General features: G+C 41.2%; 1 protein-coding gene across 2 annotated transcripts in view; it reads right to left on the bottom strand.

Moving 5' to 3' along the window:
• LOC115109037 (guanine nucleotide-binding protein subunit beta-4) overlaps nt 1-17905 on the bottom strand; it is a 48047-nt gene extending 30142 nt beyond the window's left edge. For both annotated transcript variants that reach the window (XM_065009553.1, XM_065009555.1), the window contains exon 1: nt 17782-17905. The gene's annotated coding sequence lies outside the window, so the exon portion shown is untranslated. The remainder of the gene's footprint in view (nt 1-17781) is intronic.
• Between the last annotated feature and the right edge of the window lie 2659 nt (nt 17906-20564).

Genomic DNA, 20564 nt, shown 5'->3' with positions numbered 1-20564 from the left:
GATGTGCGTGAAATGCTATTGCAGAGGTCTGGATACATTTGATATTATTTTCAAACGTTCACGGAGCTTTAACCGCCGACTGCATTTATTATTCCTTCATCATGTTCTATCGGTTACAGCTGTGGCTCTTGAGCCACACAGTGGATTGGGAAGGGAAGTGTGCAGTAAAGAGGGGCGACAGAGTGCTTTACGATGACGAAATTCCAAAGTAATTCCGTGTTTACTTAAAACGTCAATCAGCAGTTGAAACAATATCAAAGCTGGTCCCCGCCTGTTAAGGGAAAGGCTGGGGTATGAGGTTGGAGAAATGTAACCACTCTCAAATTAATAACAGAGCTATGGATGTGAGGACGGAGCATCCATGATATCAAAATTATAATTTTAACCATGTTTTGAAGTGTTTGTTTACATTTGTAGTGTCTGTTTACATATGTAGTGTTTGTTTACATTTACTTTGTTTACAAACGTTGGAGTAAAATAAGTTAATATTATTGGTTCTGATGGGGTATGACAGTTGAATTAAGCTTATAAAATAAAATGTTATTGTTCACACATATTTAGCAGATGTTATTGCGGGTGTAGAAAAATGCTTGTGTTCCTAGCTCCAACAGTACAGTAATATCTAACAATTCACAACAATACACACAAATCTAAAAGTAAAAGAATGAAATTTAAAAATATATAAATATTAGATCGGAGTGGCATTGCCTAAAATACAATAGAATAAAAAACAGTATATACACATATGATATGAGTAAACCAGTATGCAAACATTATTAAAGTGACTAGTGTTCCATTATTAAAGTGCCCAGTGATTCCAAGTCTATGTACAGTTGAAGTTGGAAGTTTACATACACTTAGGTTAGAGTTATTAAAACTTGTTTTCCAACACCTCCACAAATGTCTTGTTAACCAACTATAGTTTTGGCAAGTCGGTTAGGACATCTTCTTTGTGCATGACACAAGTAATCTTTCCAACAATTGTTTACAGACAGATTATTTCACTTATAGTTCACTGTATCACAATTCCAAGTTTACATGCACTAAGTTGACTGTGCCTTTAAACAGCTTGGAATATTCCTGAAAATTATGTCATGGCTTTAGAAGCTTCTGATTGGCTAATTGACATCATTTGAGTCAATTGGAGGTGTACCTGTGGATGTATTTCAAGGCCAACCTTCAAACTCAGTGCCTCTTTGCTTGACATCATGGGAAAATCTAAATAAATCAGCCAAGACCTCAGAAAATAATTGTAGACCTCCACAAGTCTGGTTCATCCTTGGGAGCAATTTCCAAACGCCAGAAGGTACCACATTCATCTGTACAAACAATAGTACGCAAGTATAAACGCCATGGGACCATGCAGCCGTCATACCGCTCAGGAAGGAGACACGTTCTGTCTCCTAGAGATGAACGTCCTTTGGTGCGAAAAGTGCAAATCAATCCCAGAACAACAGCAAAGGACCGTGTGAAGATGCTAGAGGAAACAGGTACAAAAGTATCTATATCCACAGTAAAAACGAGTCCTATATCGACATAACCTGAAAAGACGCTCAGTAAGGAAGAAGCCACTGTTCCCAAACCGCCATTAAAAAAAACAGACTACGGTTTGCAACTGCACATCCGGGGACAAAGATCGTACTTTTTGAGAAATGTCCTCTGGTCTGATGAAACAAAAATATAACTGTTTGGCCATAATGACCATCATTATGTTTGGAGGAAAAAGGGGGAGGCTTGCAAGCCGAAGAACACCATCCCAACAGTGAAAAACGGGGGTGGCAGCATCATGTTGTGGGGGTGGCATCATGAGGTAGGAAAACAATGACCCCAAGCATACTTCCAAAGTTGTAACAAAATGGCTTAAGAACAACAAAGTCAAGGTATTGGAGTGGCCTTCACAAAGCCCTGACCTCAATCCTATAAAACATTTGTGGGCAGAACTGAAAAAGCATGTGCGAGCAAGGAGGCCTACAAACTTGACTCAGTTACACCAGCTCTGTCAGGAGGAATGGGCCGAAATTCATTGACATTTCACATTCTTAAAATAAAGTGGTGATCCTAACTGACCTAAGACAGGGAATTTTTACTCGGATTAAATGTTAGGAATTGTGAAAAACTGAGTTTAAATGTATTTGGCTAAGGTGTATGTAAACTTCCGACTTCAACTGTATATAGGGCTGCAGCCTCTGAGGTGCAGGGTTGCGCAACCGTGTGGAAGCCGGCTAGTGATAGCTATTTAACATTCTAATGGCCTTGAGATAGAAGCTGTTTTTCAGTCTCTCGGTCACAGCTTTAATGCACCTGTACTGACCTCACCTTCTGGATGATATCTGGCCATGGCTCAGGTGGTTGATGTCCTTGTTGATCTTTTTGACCTTCCTGTGACATCGGGTGCTGTAGGTGTCCTGGAGAGCAGGTAATTTGCCCCTGGTGATGCATTCGGCAGTCTGCACCATCCTCTGGAGAGCCCTGCGGTTGTGGGCGGTGCAGTTGCCGTACCAGGCAGTGATACAGCCCGACAGGATGCTCTCAATTGTGCATCTGTAAAGGTTTGTGAGGGTTTTAGGGGCCAAGCCAAATTTCTTCAGCCTCCTGAGGTTGAAGAGGGGCTGTTGCCTTCTTCACCACATTGTCTATGAGGGAGGACCTTTTCGGATCGACAGTGATGTGTACGCTGAATAACTTGAAGCTTTCCACCTTCTCCTCTGCGGTCACGTCAATGTGGATAGGGGTGTGCTCCCTCTGCTGTTTCCTGAAGTCTACGATCAGCTCCTTTGTTTTTCTGACGTTGAGTGAGATGTTATTTTCCTGGCACCACTCTCCCAGGGCCCTCATCACCTTCATGTAGGCTGTCTCGTCATTGTTGGTAATCAGGCTTACTACTGTTGTGTCGTCTACAAACTTGATGATTGAGTTGGAGGCGTGATTGAGTTATGATTGAGTTATGAGGCATTTCTAAGTTATATTCTTCAAGAATCAATGGGCAGCCTACATATAATGAATTTATATGTCCAAAAATGGATGTAGCAACTGCAGATTGCCCATTTAATATTTATTATTATCAATTTTTTGAAGAATTTAGGAATACAGTGTGATTAGGCCTACACAATTTTGCAATTGATATGCAAAACATACACGATTAGAACTGGTGGAACCGTGGAGATCTTCAAGGAACCGTGGAGATCTTCAAGGAACCCCTGGAGTTCCTCAAGTAAACATTGCTAGTCAATGGTTCATATTTGCACCTTTGGTTAGTTGTCGGGGTTCTTGGAGGAACCTTTAATGTTTAAATGTAGAAAAGGGTTCCTGGAGGAATCCCGGACTGGAGGTGTGGCTTAGTAGAGGCGTGGCTTTCATATAGATATTTTAGGCCACACTTGGGCCTAAACGTCATCCCTGTTCATCTGTTATGTTGTATTGTAATCAAATGGTAAATATAATTCACGCAAATTTCAAAATTGTAAATGGGTTTCCTTATCCTGTAAACAGTTTAGGGACGAATTATGACAGCAAATCCATGCTTCGGTTTAGTTTCTCTGGCAGTAAGCAAACGTAGCAGGCGTAGAAAGGAGCTCCAACATCTGTTTTTAAGGGGAAATTGACATTAGGTTGAAAATACTGTATCCCTGAAAACAGGATGTTGACGTTTCATCTGACTCCGCATAGGTTTCCACATTCTAATGTTTCAGCATTTGTGGCGCAACTCCCATTCAAATCATGGGAACGATATTAGCATTTTTCAAAAGTATCCCAAATGGATTGTGAAGCTCAACACAGTCACTTCTTTATGTTTGGAAAATAAACATTGTGATGACAATCAAACATAACACATGAACAGGAATGACATTTATGCCCACGGGTGGCTTAAAAAGATCTAACTCAATGCCACGCCCCTACTAAGCCACACCTCCAGTCCAGGGTTCCTCCATGAACCCTTTGAAATGTTAAAGGTTCCTCCAAGAACCTCTCAACTAACCAAAGGTGCAAATATGAACCATTGACTAGCAATGTTTACTTGAGGAACTCCAGGGGTTCCTTGAAGATAGGATGGATGGATGTCATAAGGTGAATGCACCAATTTGTAAGTCGCTCTGGATAAGAGCGTCTGCTAAATGACTTAAATGTAAATGTAAATGAAGATCTCCACGGTTCCTTGAAGATCTCCACAGTTCCTTGAGGAACTCCAGGGTTCCTTGAGGAACTCCAGGGTTCCTAGAGTCACCACTAATTCTAAGAGAGTATGATATTGTAGCGACCTTAACCAAGGTTTTTTTTTGCATTTGTGGCACAAATCCCATTCAAGTCATGGGACTGATATTTTAATTTTTTGCGTTATTATGTCCAAATCATCCGAAAGTAACTCAAATTGATTGTGACTTGCGAAAAATTCTTATAAATCGGGTCCCATGACTTGAATGGGGATTTGTGCCACAAATGCATTTGGAAACAGTGCCAGGGAAGCTAAAACCAAAGCATAGATTGCTGTCATACCTTGTCCGTAGACTGCTTACAGGGTAAGGAAACCAAAATGTAATTTTGGAATTTGGGTGAACTATCCCTTTAACACATCACCTAGCGACCTCATCAAGGGGTTCGTAACTCTTGGTGTAATAGTTAAAGTGTTGGTTTGACAGTCGCTGAACTTGGGTTTGAGTCCCGGTCCAGGCTACATCTCAAATTAGCTACAATATGATTCATCGTGTATACGTATTATGAATGGCAGCACCAGGGAAAGGTGTGTCTGGTCTCATTCCAGTGTATAGGGGGTAAATAGTAGAACAGGATTTCTCTCCATTAGAACGGCGCTGAATTTTTTATGGGGCCAATGAAAGAGAGCAAGTGGGACAGGCTTTTCCTAATCTCTGCGAGCGCTATAATCAATTAAGGGGAGATAAAACATTTGCACAGCCCTTGTCTTCCTCTTGGAATGGCACGGGGTCAGATTAAGTGTAATTGAATTCACACAGCAGTAGATTACCCCAGAAAATCCCTTTTTCCTAAATGCATTATGGGGATTAGGATTACAATGACAGCTAATAAAGATCCCTGTGTTGTTGATTCAAGGATGTGGGCCTATGATGCAGGGTGATGGTATGTTATACTGGAATATTGCTTTGACGTTACACCTTTTAGACTGGTTTTGGACCCGTGCTAAACCAACAAATGTTTCTGGTTTGATATGCTGTGAAGGTCATTTAAATAAAGCATTAAGACTTTGAATGCAACCAAACAATTTTGTCAATTTATATCTGAAATCATGCAGCGTTGAACGGTTCTGAGGTCTGAACATTACCGCAACAAGACTGAACCAAGTCTATTCCCGTCAAATGTTGGCAGTATTCTCACAGTTTCATAACAATGTCAATTATTCCTATATTAGCTGGTATCTCTGTAGTTTCTTGGAAAAAGAGAGGAGGTTGGTCACGTCCCCAGTAACACAACACAGGGCATATTATGTCATGTCACTGTTTCGTTTGGACCCTTTTATCTGGGTGTATGGCTAAATGCAACCTTGTCCAATATTCTGGCCTGCCCTAATTTTGCCATATCTAAGCGTTGTAGAGACAAACCTCCAAAGACCTATCTCATTACCTGCAAATATTACACTGACGACAACACAATAATGGTAATAACTCTGTAGTCAATAATACATTAATCTAATATCAAATTAATTTGAATCTATGAAAACTCAAACCAGATGTATCCCTCTAATAATGTCAGGCCACTGCATTATACATTTGATTTGATACCAACATTCAAGTCAGTAAATTACAGGTGTAGGATCATAATTCGATCACTCTTTTGTTGCTGAGAATATTCCTGCGCAGCAGGAAATGCAGATGAGTTTTGCGATTTACTTAAAAGTTCCCTGAAAACCCACACTAACACTTTTTGTGTACCCTACTTTTGTCCAGCTACAGTGCATTTGGAAAGCCCTTGACTTTTTCCACATTTTGTTACGTTACTGCCTTATACTAAATTGGATTTTTTAAAAGTATGTCCTCATCAATCTACACCCAGTACCCATAATGACAAAGCGAATACAGGTTTTTAGATTTTTTTGGAAAATATATTAAAAATAAAAAACAGAAACACCTAATTTACATAAGTATTCAGACCCTTTCCTATGAGACTCGAAATTGAGCTCAGATGCATCCTGTTTCCATTGATCATCCTTGAGGTGTTTCTACAACTTGATTGGAGTCCACCTGTGGTAAATTCAATTGATTGGACATGATTTGGAAAGGCACACACCTGTCTATTTATATAAGGTCCCACAGTTGACAGTGCGTGTCAGAGCAAAAACCAAGCCATGAGGTCTAAGGAAATGTCCGTAAAGCTCCAAGACAGGATTGTGTCGAGGCACATATCTAGGTAAGGGTACCAAAAAAAGTTTGCAACATTGAAGGTTCCCAAGAACACAGTGTCCTCCATTATTCTTAAATTGAAGAAGTTTGGAACCACCTAGAGTTGGCCGTCCGGCCAAACTGAGCAATCGGGTGAGAAGGGCCGGGCCTTGGTCAGGGAGCTGACCAAGAACCTGACGGTCATTCTGACAGAGCTCCATAGTTCCTTTGTTGAGATGGGAGAACCTTCCAGGACAACCATCTCTGCATTACTCCACCAATCAGGCCTTTATGATAGTGGCCAGATGGAATTCATTCCTCAGTAAAAGGCACATGACAGCCCACTTGGAGTTTGCCAAAGGACTCTCAGTCTGATGAAACCAAGATTGAACTCTTTGGCCTGAATGCCAAGCGTCACGTCTGGAAGAAACCTGACACCATCCCTACGGTGAAGCATGATGGTGGCAGCATCATGCTGTGGGGATGTTTTTCAGCGGCAGGGACTGAGAGACTTGTCAGGGGAAAGGGAAAGATTAACAGAGCAAAGTACAGAGAGATCCTTGATGAAACCCTGCTCCAGAGCGCTCAGACCTGAACCTGAACATCTCTGGAGAGACCTGACAGTAGCTGTGCAGCGACGCTCCCCATCCAACCTGACAGAGCTTGAGAGGATCTGCAGAGAAGAATGGGAAAAATTCTCAAAATTCAGGTGTGCCAGGCTTGTAGCGTCATACCCAAGAAGACTCGAGGCTGTAATCGCTGACAAAGGTGCTTCAACAAAGTACTGAGTAAAGGGTCTGAATACTTATGGAAATGTGATATTTCAGTGTTTTTATTTGTGATAAATTTCCTAAAATTTCTAAAAACCTGCCTTTGCTTTGTCATTATGGGGTTATTGTGTGTAGATTGATGAGGGGGGAGAAAAACAATTTAATCAATTTTAGAATAAGGCTGTAACGTAACAAAATGTTGAAAAAGTGGAAGGGGTCTGAATACTTTCCGAATGCACTGTAAACGCCTAACCACCTATCAAGCAACATTATGGACTAAAACATTAAAATCCTGTTGCTGCAGAATTATTTTGCTACGATAATAATGATAAAAATAAGATCTGACGTCTGTATCAAGTCAATAAACGGAAATGCCTCCCAGTGAATTTATTTCTCTCATGCTTGGTAGTTGCTTCATCCAACAGATGTGAAAGGGTGAAATAGCAATGGCATTTAACATCTTAGATCACATCAAACCCCCCAAACATCTCACGGGTATCATCCACCCCCTATTAAAAGGAGTTTATTAGCCAACTGAAATCAGAGTCAAGATGTCCAGCAAGCAGCACATCATTCTCCAATCGGGTCCCTTGGTCGATTGCTTGGCAACCAAAAGGAGAGGGAGGGAGCGAATTGACACTGTAAAAATAGAACATCAATAACTTGGTGTCCTGACAAAAAGAAGCAGCAGAAGCTCTAAATAGTCTCAGAGCTCTGAACCAGGTACCCTGCCTATACAGTATACCTCTATTGTTTTCCAGCCATGATTGACAGATACAGTAACACTTCATCAACACTAAATAGTCTCAGAGCTCTGAACCAGGTACCCTGCCTATACAGTATACCTCTATTGTTTTCCAGCCATGATTGACAGATACAGTAACACTTCATCAACACTAAATAGTCTCAGAGCTCTGAACCAGGTACCCTGCCTATACAGTATACCTCTATTGTTTTCCAGCCATGATTGACAGATACAGTAACACTTCATCAACACTAAATAGTCTCAGAGCTCTGAACCAGGTACCCTGCCTATACAGTATACCTCTATTGTTTTCCAGCCATGATTGACAGATACAGTAACACTTCATCAACACTAAATAGTCTCAGAGCTCTGAACCAGGTACCCTGCCTATACAGTATACCTCTATTGTTTTCCAGCCATGATTGACAGATACAGTAACACTTCATCAACACTAAATAGTCTCAGAGCTCTGAACCAGGTACCCTGCCTATACAGTATACCTCTATTGTTTTCCAGCCATGATTGACAGATACAGTAACACTTCATCAACACTAAATAGTCTCAGAGCTCTGAACCAGGTACCCTGCCTATACAGTATACCTCTATTGTTTTCCAGCCATGATTGACAGATACAGTAACACTTCATCAACACTAAATAGTCTCAGAGCTCTGAACCAGGTACCCTGCCTATACAGTATACCTCTATTGTTTTCCAGCCATGATTGACAGATACAGTAACACTTCATCAACACTAAATAGTCTCAGAGCTCTGAACCAGGTACCCTGCCTATACAGTATACCTCTATTGTTTTCCAGCCATGATTGACAGATACAGTAACACTTCATCAACACTAAATAGTCTCAGAGCTCTGAACCAGGTACCCTGCCTATACAGTATACCTCTATTGTTTTCCAGCCATGATTGACAGATACAGTAACACTTCATCAACACTAAATAGTCTCAGAGCTCTGAACCAGGTACCCTGCCTATACAGTATACCTCTATTGTTTTCCAGCCATGATTGACAGATACAGTAACACTTCATCAACACTAAATAGTCTCAGAGCTCTGAACCAGGTACCCTGCCTATACAGTATACCTCTATTGTTTTCCAGCCATGATTGACAGATACAGTAACACTTCATCAACACTAAATAGTCTCAGAGCTCTGAACCAGGTACCCTGCCTATACAGTATACCTCTATTGTTTTCCAGCCATGATTGACAGATACAGTAACACTTCATCAACACTAAATAGTCTCAGAGCTCTGAACCAGGTACCCTGCCTATACAGTATACCTCTATTGTTTTCCAGCCATGATTGACAGATACAGTAACACTTCATCAACACTAAATAGTCTCAGAGCTCTGAACCAGGTACCCTGCCTATACAGTATACCTCTATTGTTTTCCAGCCATGATTGACAGATACAGTAACACTTCATCAACACTAAATAGTCTCAGAGCTCTGAACCAGGTACCCTGCCTATACAGTATACCTCTATTGTTTTCCAGCCATGATTGACAGATACAGTAACACTTCATCAACACTAAATAGTCTCAGAGCTCTGAACCAGGTACCCTGCCTATACAGTATACCTCTATTGTTTTCCAGCCATGATTGACAGATACAGTAACACTTCATCAACACTAAATAGTCTCAGAGCTCTGAACCAGGTACCCTGCCTATACAGTATACCTCTATTGTTTTCCAGCCATGATTGACAGATACAGTAACACTTCATCAACACTAAATAGTCTCAGAGCTCTGAACCAGGTACCCTGCCTATACAGTATACCTCTATTGTTTTCCAGCCATGATTGACAGATACAGTAACACTTCATCAACACTAAATAGTCTCAGAGCTCTGAACCAGGTACCCTGCCTATACAGTATACCTCTATTGTTTTCCAGCCATGATTGACAGATACAGTAACACTTCATCAACACTAAATAGTCTCAGAGCTCTGAACCAGGTACCCTGCCTATACAGTATACCTCTATTGTTTTCCAGCCATGATTGACAGATACAGTAACACTTCATCAACACTAAATAGTCTCAGAGCTCTGAACCAGGTACCCTGCCTATACAGTATACCTCTATTGTTTTCCAGCCATGATTGACAGATACAGTAACACTTCATCAACACTAAATAGTCTCAGAGCTCTGAACCAGGTACCCTGCCTATACAGTATACCTCTATTGTTTTCCAGCCATGATTGACAGATACAGTAACACTTCATCAACACTAAATAGTCTCAGAGCTCTGAACCAGGTACCCTGCCTATACAGTATACCTCTATTGTTTTCCAGCCATGATTGACAGATACAGTAACACTTCATCAACACTAAATAGTCTCAGAGCTCTGAACCAGGTACCCTGCCTATACAGTATACCTCTATTGTTTTCCAGCCATGATTGACAGATACAGTAACACTTCATCAACACTAAATAGTCTCAGAGCTCTGAACCAGGTACCCTGCCTATACAGTATACCTCTATTGTTTTCCAGCCATGATTGACAGATACAGTAACACTTCATCAACACTAAATAGTCTCAGAGCTCTGAACCAGGTACCCTGCCTATACAGTATACCTCTATTGTTTTCCAGCCATGATTGACAGATACAGTAACACTTCATCAACACTAAATAGTCTCAGAGCTCTGAACCAGGTACCCTGCCTATACAGTATACCTCTATTGTTTTCCAGCCATGATTGACAGATACAGTAACACTTCATCAACACTAAATAGTCTCAGAGCTCTGAACCAGGTACCCTGCCTATACAGTATACCTCTATTGTTTTCCAGCCATGATTGACAGATACAGTAACACTTCATCAACACTAAATAGTCTCAGAGCTCTGAACCAGGTACCCTGCCTATACAGTATACCTCTATTGTTTTCCAGCCATGATTGACAGATACAGTAACACTTCATCAACACTAAATAGTCTCAGAGCTCTGAACCAGGTACCCTGCCTATACAGTATACCTCTATTGTTTTCCAGCCATGATTGACAGATACAGTAACACTTCATCAACACTAAATAGTCTCAGAGCTCTGAACCAGGTACCCTGCCTATACAGTATACCTCTATTGTTTTCCAGCCATGATTGACAGATACAGTAACACTTCATCAACACTAAATAGTCTCAGAGCTCTGAACCAGGTACCCTGCCTATACAGTATACCTCTATTGTTTTCCAGCCATGATTGACAGATACAGTAACACTTCATCAACACTAAATAGTCTCAGAGCTCTGAACCAGGTACCCTGCCTATACAGTATACCTCTATTGTTTTCCAGCCATGATTGACAGATACAGTAACACTTCATCAACACTAAATAGTCTCAGAGCTCTGAACCAGGTACCCTGCCTATACAGTATACCTCTATTGTTTTCCAGCCATGATTGACAGATACAGTAACACTTCATCAACACTAAATAGTCTCAGAGCTCTGAACCAGGTACCCTGCCTATACAGTATACCTCTATTGTTTTCCAGCCATGATTGACAGATACAGTAACACTTCATCAACACTAAATAGTCTCAGAGCTCTGAACCAGGTACCCTGCCTGTACAGTATACCTCTATTGTTTTCCAGCCATGATTGACAGATACAGTAACACTTCATCAACACTTGGCTTGCTGAAATACTGTATCTGATAAAGGTGATGCATTGATATCCATAATTTAAAAAAAAGTTCCTCTTGCTTGATAGAGTCATTGACATATGGTAAAAACTGTAGTGTAGGTAAAATAAGTAGACAAGGCCTACGTTAATAAAATACAATAATAACACACACACGCTATTGCAAATTAAGGCCAGGCTTCACAGGCTGAAATGACATTTTTTGCATCTACCTATACATTTTGAGGTTTGTTTGTGTTTTGGCCCATTAATATTAGTATTTTCAAAAGGTTAACAGAAACATTTCAAAAACTTGATGGAAATGTATATTTTCTTTAGTTCATCATACAACTGTCATCAACATTTTAATTGTAATTTTATCCACTTTAAAGTGGACTTAGATCAATAATTTCGATTTGCATTTGAAGTACATGTCTAATATTTTACAGATTGAAAGAATAATTTATCCACAATCTTTCTTTCAATCTGCTCTGGACAAGTTAGAGTGTCTTAACAAAATGAAACCAAAATATTAGGCGGACTTCATCCAGTGTCCCATTGTATGCAAATTTGTGAATATTTAATGAGATATCGCCTCAGTTGCATATTTTAATAAAATATTTCAGTTTTTTTTTTAATACAGACAGATTTTTTATTTGTGCCTACGTTCAACTGGAATACCGTGCATTCGGAAAGTATTCAGACCCCTTTCACTTTTTCAACATTTTGTTACGTTCCAGCGTTATTATAAAATAGATTTAATTGCTTTTCCCCCTCATCAATCTACACACAATACCCCATAATAACAAAGCAAAAACAGGTTTTTATATCTTTTTTTTTACAAATGTATTACAAATAAAAACACTGAAATATCACATTTACATTAGTATTCAGACCCTTTACTCAGTACACTACCGGTCAAAGGTTTTTGAACACCTACTCATTCAAGGGTTTTTCTTTATTTTGACTATTTTCTACATTGTAGAATAATAGTGAAGACATCAAAACTATGAAATAATACATATGGAATCATGTAGTAACCAAAAAAGTGTTCAACAAATCTAAATATATTTTATATTTGAGATTCTTCAAATAGGCACTTTTTGCTTTTATGACAGCTTTGCACATTATTGGCATTCTCTCAACCAGCTTTATGAGGTAATCACCCGGAATTGGTTTCAAGTAAAATGTGTGCCTTCTTAAAAGTTCATTTGTGGAATTTCTTTCCTTCTTAATGTGTTTGAGCCAATCAGTTCTGTTATGACAAGGTAGGGGTGGTATACTGAAGATAGCCCTATTTGTTAAGAGACCACGTCCATATTATGGAAAGAACAGCTCAAATAAGCAAAGAGAAACAACAGTTCATCATTACTTTAAGACATGAAGGTCAGTCAATACGGAAAATTTCAAGAACTTTGAACGTTTCTTCAAGTGTAGTCGCAAAAACCTCCAAGCACTATAATGAAACTGGCTCTCATGAGGACCGCCACAGGAAGAGAAGACCCAGAGTTACCTCTGCTGCAGAGGATAAGTTCATTAGAGTTACCAGCCTCAGATTGCAGCCCAAACAAATGCTTCATAAAGTTCAAGTAACAGACACATCTCAAAATCAACTGTTCAGAGGAGACTGTGAATCAGGCCTTCGTGGTTGAATTGCTTCAAGAAACACGAGCAATGAAACACGAGCAATGGACATTAGCCCAGTAGAAATTTGTCCTTTGGTCTAGAGTCTAAATTTGATATTTTTGGTTCCAACCTCCGTGTCTTTGTGAGTTGAGGTGTGGGTGAACTGATGATCTTCACATGTTTATTTTCCACTGTCACCCATGGAGGAGGAGGTGTTATGGTGTGGGGGTGCTTTGCTAGTGACACTGTCTGTGATTTATTTTGAATTCAAGGCACATCGCTGCAACTTCCGTACGGACTCGGGAGAGGCAAAGGTTGAGAGCCATGCATCCTCCGAAACACAACCTAGCCGCACTGCTTCTTAACACAATGCACATCCAACCCGGAAGCCAGCCGCACCAATGTGTCTGAGGAAACACTGTACACCTGGCGACCTGGTCAGCGTGCATTGCGCCCGGCCCGCTACAGGAGTCGTTAGTGCGCGATGAGACAAGGATATCCCTGCCAGCCAAACCCTCCCTAACCTGGACGACACTGGGCCAATTGTGCGTCGCCCCATGGACCTCCCGATCGCGGCCGGCTGCGATAGAGCCTGGGCTCGAACCCAGAATCTCTTGCCTTATACCACTGCGCCACCCGGGAGGCCCTGAGGCACACTTAACCAGCATGGCTACCTCAGAATTTTGCATTGATACGCCATCCCATCTGGTTTGGCCTTAGTGGGACTGTTATTTGTTTTTCAACAGGACAATGACCCAACACACCTCCAAGCTGTGTAAGGGCTATTTTACCAAGAAGGAGAGTGATGGTGTGCTGCTTCAGATACGTTTTTTGGTTACTACATGATTCCATGTGTTATTTAATAGTTTTTATGTCTTCACTATTATTCTACAATGTAGAAAATAGTCGAAATAAAGAAAAACCCTTGAATGAGTGTTCTAAAACTTTTGACCGGTAGTGTACTTTGTTGAATCCCCTTTGGCAGTGATTACAGCCTCGAGTCTTCTTGGGTATGACGCTTGGCCCACCTGTATTTGGGGAATTTCTCCCATTCTTCTCTGCAGATCTTCTCAAGCTCTGTCAGGTTGGATTCGGGAGTGTTGCTGCACAGCTATTTTCAGATCTCTCCAGAGATGTTCGATCGGGTTCAAGTCGGGCTCTGGATGGGCCACTCAAGGACATTCAGAGACTTGTCCCGAAGCCACTCCTGCCTTGTCTTGGATCTGTGCTTAGGGTCGTTGTCCTGTTGGAAGGTGAACCTTCGCCCCAGGTTTTCATCAAGGATCTCTCTGTACTTTGCACCGTTCATCTAACCCCTCGATCCTGACTGGTCCCTGCCACCGAAAAACATCCCCACATCATGACGCTGCCACCATCATGCTTCACCATAGGGATGGTGCCAGGTTTCCTACAGACGTGAGGCTTGGCATTCAGGTCAAAGAGATGGTTTCAACAGACCAGAGAATCTTGTTTATCATGGTCTGAGAGTCCTTTAGATGCCTTTTGTCATGTGCCTTTACTGAGGAGTGGCTTTCGTCTGACCACTCTACCATAAAGGCCTAATTGGTGGAGTGCTGCAGAGATGGTTGTCCTTCTGTAAGGTTCTCCCATCTCCACAGAGGAACTCTGTCAGAGTGATCATCAGGTTCTAGGACAATTCCTTCGACCTCATGGCTTGGTTTTTGCTCTGACATGCACTGTCAACTGTGGGACCTTATATAGACAGGCGTGTGCCTTTCCAAATCATGTCCAATCAATTGAATTTACCACAGTTGGACTCCAATCAAGTTGTAGAAACATCTCAAGGATAATCAATGGAAAGAGGATGCACCTGAGCTCAATTTCGAGTCTCATAGCAAAGGGTCTGAATACTTATGTAAATAATGTATTTCTGTTTTTTATATTTAATAAATTTGCAAAAAAAATGTAAACCTGTTTTCACTTTGTCATTTGTCATGGGGTATTGTATGTAAATTGCTGAGGAAAAATAATAATTTAATCCATTTTAGAATAAGGCAGTAAAGTAACAAAATGTGTAAAAAGTGAAGGGCTCTGAATACTTGTAAGTTGATTGTGATATGATTAAGGGGAGAAATTACCCTATTAGGGTGTGGTGTCTGGCCTTAATCGCCTGCAACACGCAATAATACCAGATCACATCATCTCATGTTGAACTACATTACTACCACTTTAAGGCACACGATACCCTTGGAGCTCCAAAACAGCCATTAACACAATATGTAGCTAGGTGCCAGAGGACGGCTGGTGGGAAGAGCTATACGGGCTCATTGTAATGACTGGAATGAAATAGAACGGTATAAACACATCAAACATATGGAAACCACGTTTTAACTCCGTTCCATTTATTGCATTCCAGACATTACAATGAGCATGTCCTCCTATCCCACCAGCCTCCTCTGCTAGATGCCCATGTTAGGATGAGATGAGAAGCACTAATGAGATATCATGTTAGGATGAGATGAGAAGCACTAATGAGATATCATGCCAAAACAGCTTTTGATATGCTATTTTTATATGCATTCCCATGTTTTCTTCTTCATGCCCTGATGTACTTCAATGGCCTACATGTATTATTACCACTGTATCGAAGGCAATTAAAACATGTACAAAGAGTAAACCCTGTCTTGTCCATCAGACATATCTCCCGGGGAGGATGGATGTTGCCCGGGCAACCCTCATAAATGGCAAATGACGTCAAGTAGGTAGGTGAAATACCAGGGAGAGCCAGAGCTTCTGTAGCATAATGGATCTTTTTTTTTTTTTTAAGGAAAAAAAGGCCCTCTTGAAGAGCGCTAAAGTGACTTAAAATATGGCCAGTACCTCCCTCTCTGCAACTCTTCATCTGTGGAGGAAAATAGATGTTGATACGCCCAGCGTTCCACATTCTTTCACCGCCCTGGCATGGCCTGACCCATTTATAATAAGCCATTTGGAACAACTATTCAGCAACCATCTCACCATCTGGTGAACTATAAAATAAATGCTTTATAATTTATATAATTTGACACCCATGGTTTTGAGATGGCTGGTCTGGGTTTGTATGTGCTCATTGCTGATCAATACACTAGTCTTTTTTTTCATATGAACCTGCTCTGTTAGCTGTATTTCTCCATGGGAATGCATAAAATGACATTGTGTGTGTATACTGTGTATACTCACTGAAACTCAGTCTATGTAACTGCAAAGACAATAAGATAGATCAACCTTGCTCCCCATCCCAAACCTGATAAACCCTCTAACCCATTTCAGAGAGACACACTGCTGTTTTCCAAAACAAATCATCAATTTCAATATCTTGAAAATGTTATAGAGTGTAATTACTATGTTCCCGTGGAAGGTTCTGGTCTTATCTCTGTGCTATTGTTGGCACATAAGAGACACAGTGGCAGTTGCTGAAGTGTCCTCGTCATTTCTGTGATAATGCCTCTTGTGCAGTGTCGAAGTCACACACTCAAGAAGCGTGACAAAGATAGTGAGAGCAACTCAGTATACAGATGGAGCGGGTCAAGCAATCACCATATGTGGTCTACAATGGGCCAAGAAACCACCAGATGTAGTCTAATATACCACAGGATAAACACAGGCACATACTCTGGAAAATTGCTGTGGTGCCCTACTTGAAATGGTTCCAATGTTTGTGGAAGAACCTATGAGCAGAGAGCAGTGTTTCCATATACAGTAGTCAACAGACCATATTTGAGGAGAAGTATCCTCTTAAACTGCATGAGTATTTGGCTTTGTTTTTAAGGAGGAAGCTGAAGAGACTGTGAGAAGAAGTGAGAAAAGGCGTGTAGCACAAGGGGGTTCCCAGTTAGACTTGCTCAAATCAGGGATGCAATAAAATACAAAAAAACAGGACATGAGCTGACCTGCGGCACTTTTCCTATGAAATATCCTGAGTCACTGAAATGCCCTGAGTCACTGAAATGTCTTGAAATGTTCAGCTCTTGTGTAAATGTTCAGCTCTCACGGAAATGTTCCATTCTCTCTGAAATGTTCAATTCTCTCTGAAATGTTCAATTCTCTCTGAAATGTTCAATTCTCTCTGAAATGAAACTCTTTTTGAGAAATTAGGAAAAGGTCATTCCACTTTTCAGAATTGACAGTAACTGTTCTGGATTCTATTGACTGTCAAGATATATATATTTTAATATTTCCACTTGGCCGCCCTCTCTATTCATCAAATAATAGTACAGAAAGTACTGCGCATCTCTTCACAGTCAAAACCCTGTGATACCCGATTACTAATTTATTAGTAGGCATAAGCCCGCAATTAATTTGATTTGACATTTTGGTGCACACCAGGCTCAAGACACACGATAAGACCGAGGAATTACCTCAGACTTTGATACCACACACACACACACACACACACACACACACACACACACACACACACACACACACACACACACACACACACACACACACACACACACACACACACACACACACACATAAATAAATAAATACACACACATACACACACATCCCACCACACCACACCACACCTTGCTTGAAGCAACACTCACAACTGATCTGTCTGGCTTACCAACTACACACATTTCTCAAGCCATAAATCCACACAACAAAAAACAGGATTGACAGTAAAATGCATTCAGCTTTTACCTTATTTTCAGTGTAGATAAGTGGGAGAGGAAGTAGGCGTTTTCCACATATGTCCTTAAGTGCATGGACTGTAAGCAGACAGACGGCGTGAGGTTTTAGTTCTCCCTCTACACTCAGTGACTAAATATTGCAAGGAAGAGCAGTTATGTAGACAGCTGATGCATGAGGTAGCAGGCTGGGTGTGGGTGTGGGTGTAGGGGGGTGAGAAGTATTTCTTTTTTTAAAGGGACAGAACTTTATTTCTGAGAGGTAGACAGCTTGACAATGGCAATCAATAAAATACTATGCAATTTGTGTGATGCAACTGTCAGAGCTGAAACCTGATTCAATAAATAACCTGGCCACAATATGCAAATACATTATATGGCTACTATAAATTATAAGGTCTTTGACAGACAGTTGTCCTACTATAGATGAGCGATATTAACAAAAACCCATATCACGATAAATGAACTGAATTATAACGTTTACGATAAATACAATAAGTTTATGACATTAATGTGCACCAGTTCGTCTACTATTGTACATTACCGTACCCTTAGACCTACTACTACTGCTACTGCTACTACTGCTACTACTACTACTACTACTGCTACTACTGCTGCTACTACTACTGCTACTACTACTGCTACTACTGCTACTACTAATGCTACTGCTGCTACTACTACTACTACTACTGCTACTACTACTACTACTGCTCCTACTACTACTACTAATGCTGCTGCTACTGCTGCTGCTACTACTGCTACTAATGCTACTACTACTACTGCTACTACTACTACTACTGCTACTACTACTACTACTAATGCTGCTGCTACTGCTGCTGCTGGCGGCACCAGCAATGCCGCTGCTGCTGCTGCTGCTGCTGCACCAGCCTGCTGCTACTACTACTGCTACTACTGCTGCTGCTACTACTGCTACTACTACTGCTACTACTGCTGCTGCTACTGCTGCTGCTACTACTGCTACTACTGCTGCTACTAATGCTACTGCTGCTACTACTACTGCTACTACTACTACTACTACTACTACTACTACTGCTGCTACTACTGCTACTACTACTACTACTAATGCTACTACTGCTGCTACTACTGCTACTACTGCTGCTACTACTACTGCTACTACTGCTACTACTAATGCTACTGCTGCTACTACTGCTGCTACTACCACTGCTGCTACTACTACTACGGCACTGCTGCTGCGCTACTACTGCTACTGCTGCTGCTACTAATGCTACTGCTGCTGCTACTAATGCTACTGCTGCTGCTACTACTGCTACTGCTGCTGCTACTACTGCTACTGCTGCTGCTACTAATGCTACTGCTGCTACTACTAATGCTACTGCTGCTACTACTAATGCTATTGCTGCTGCTACTACTATTGCTGCTGCTGCTGCTATTGCTACATGCTGCTGCTACTACTGCTGCTGCTACTAATGCTATTGCTGCTGCTGCTACTGCTGCTGCTACTACTATTGCTACTGCTGCTGCTACTACTAATGCTATTGCTGCTGCTGCTACTGCTGCTGCTACTACTATTGCTACTGCTGCTGCTACTACTGCTGCTGCTACTACTGCTGCTGCTACTAATGCTATTGCTGCTGCTGCTACTACTAATGCTATTGCTGCTGCTGCTACTACTAATGCTATTGCTGCCGCTGCTACTACTGCTACTGCTGCTGCTACTAATGCTACTGCTGCTGCTACTACTGCTACTGCTGCTGCTACTAATGCTACTGCTGCTGCTACTAATGCTACTGCTGCTACTACTAATGCTATTGCTGCTGCTACTACTATTGCTACTGCTGCTGCTACTACTGCTGCTGCTACTACTGCTACTGCTGATGCTACTACTGCTGCTGCTACTACTGCTACTGCTACTACTGCTGATGCTACTACTGCTGCTGCTACTACTGCTGCTGCTACTACTGCTACTGCTGATGCTACTACTGCTGCTGCTACTACTGCTACTGCTGATGCTACTACTGCTGCTGCTACTACTGCTACTGCTGATGCTACTACTGCTGCTGCTACTACTGCTACTGCTACTAATGCTACTACTGCTACTAATGCTACTGCTGCTACTACTGCTACTACCACTACTACTTCTGCTACTGCTACTACTACTCCTACTACAACAACTACTGCTTAACAATAGCCCTTAGCACATATTAGCAGACTGATTTCATTTCAAATTTCACATTTATCTACTATAGGCTACTTATCGAAATTATCAATATCAGTCAAATGTCCTTGATAAAATTGTTGGTATTTTGGGATTATCGTCCAAGGTCTATGCTCTACCCATTGACAGTCAAACACCATTACTAGTCTAAAACAAATGAACCAATATGATCAATTTGACAGTTTATTTGATTAAATATGGTGATTGATCTCCACTGCTGCTGTCTTGATCATCTTTGGGTATTCTTATCTTTGACCAGTGTAAAAATGGTTTGACTACTTGTGACTGGCTTTTTTATTTTATTGACCTCCTGAGTGGTGCAGTGGTCTAAGGCACTGCATCTCAGTGCCAGTGGTGTCAACACAGATCCTGGTTCGATTCCAGGCTGTATCACAACTGGCCATGATAGGGAGGGGTTACGGTTTGGCCGGGGTAGGCCGTCATTGGAAATAAGAATATGTTCTTAACTGACTTACCTAGTTAAATAAAAATAAAAACGTATTAAACTCTTTAACCACTGGGGGCTGTTAGGTTCACTCCTTCCAATTTCGTTCCCTCTCACAGTAACTTAACAGAGGCGGGTCTAGTTATGTCGTTGC

Source organism: Oncorhynchus nerka, linkage group LG25, assembly GCF_034236695.1.
Source record: "Oncorhynchus nerka isolate Pitt River linkage group LG25, Oner_Uvic_2.0, whole genome shotgun sequence".
Taxonomy (NCBI): Eukaryota; Metazoa; Chordata; class Actinopteri; order Salmoniformes; family Salmonidae; genus Oncorhynchus; species Oncorhynchus nerka.
Note: the sequence above shows the minus strand (reverse complement) of the source record. Positions and strands in the feature narration are given on the sequence as shown.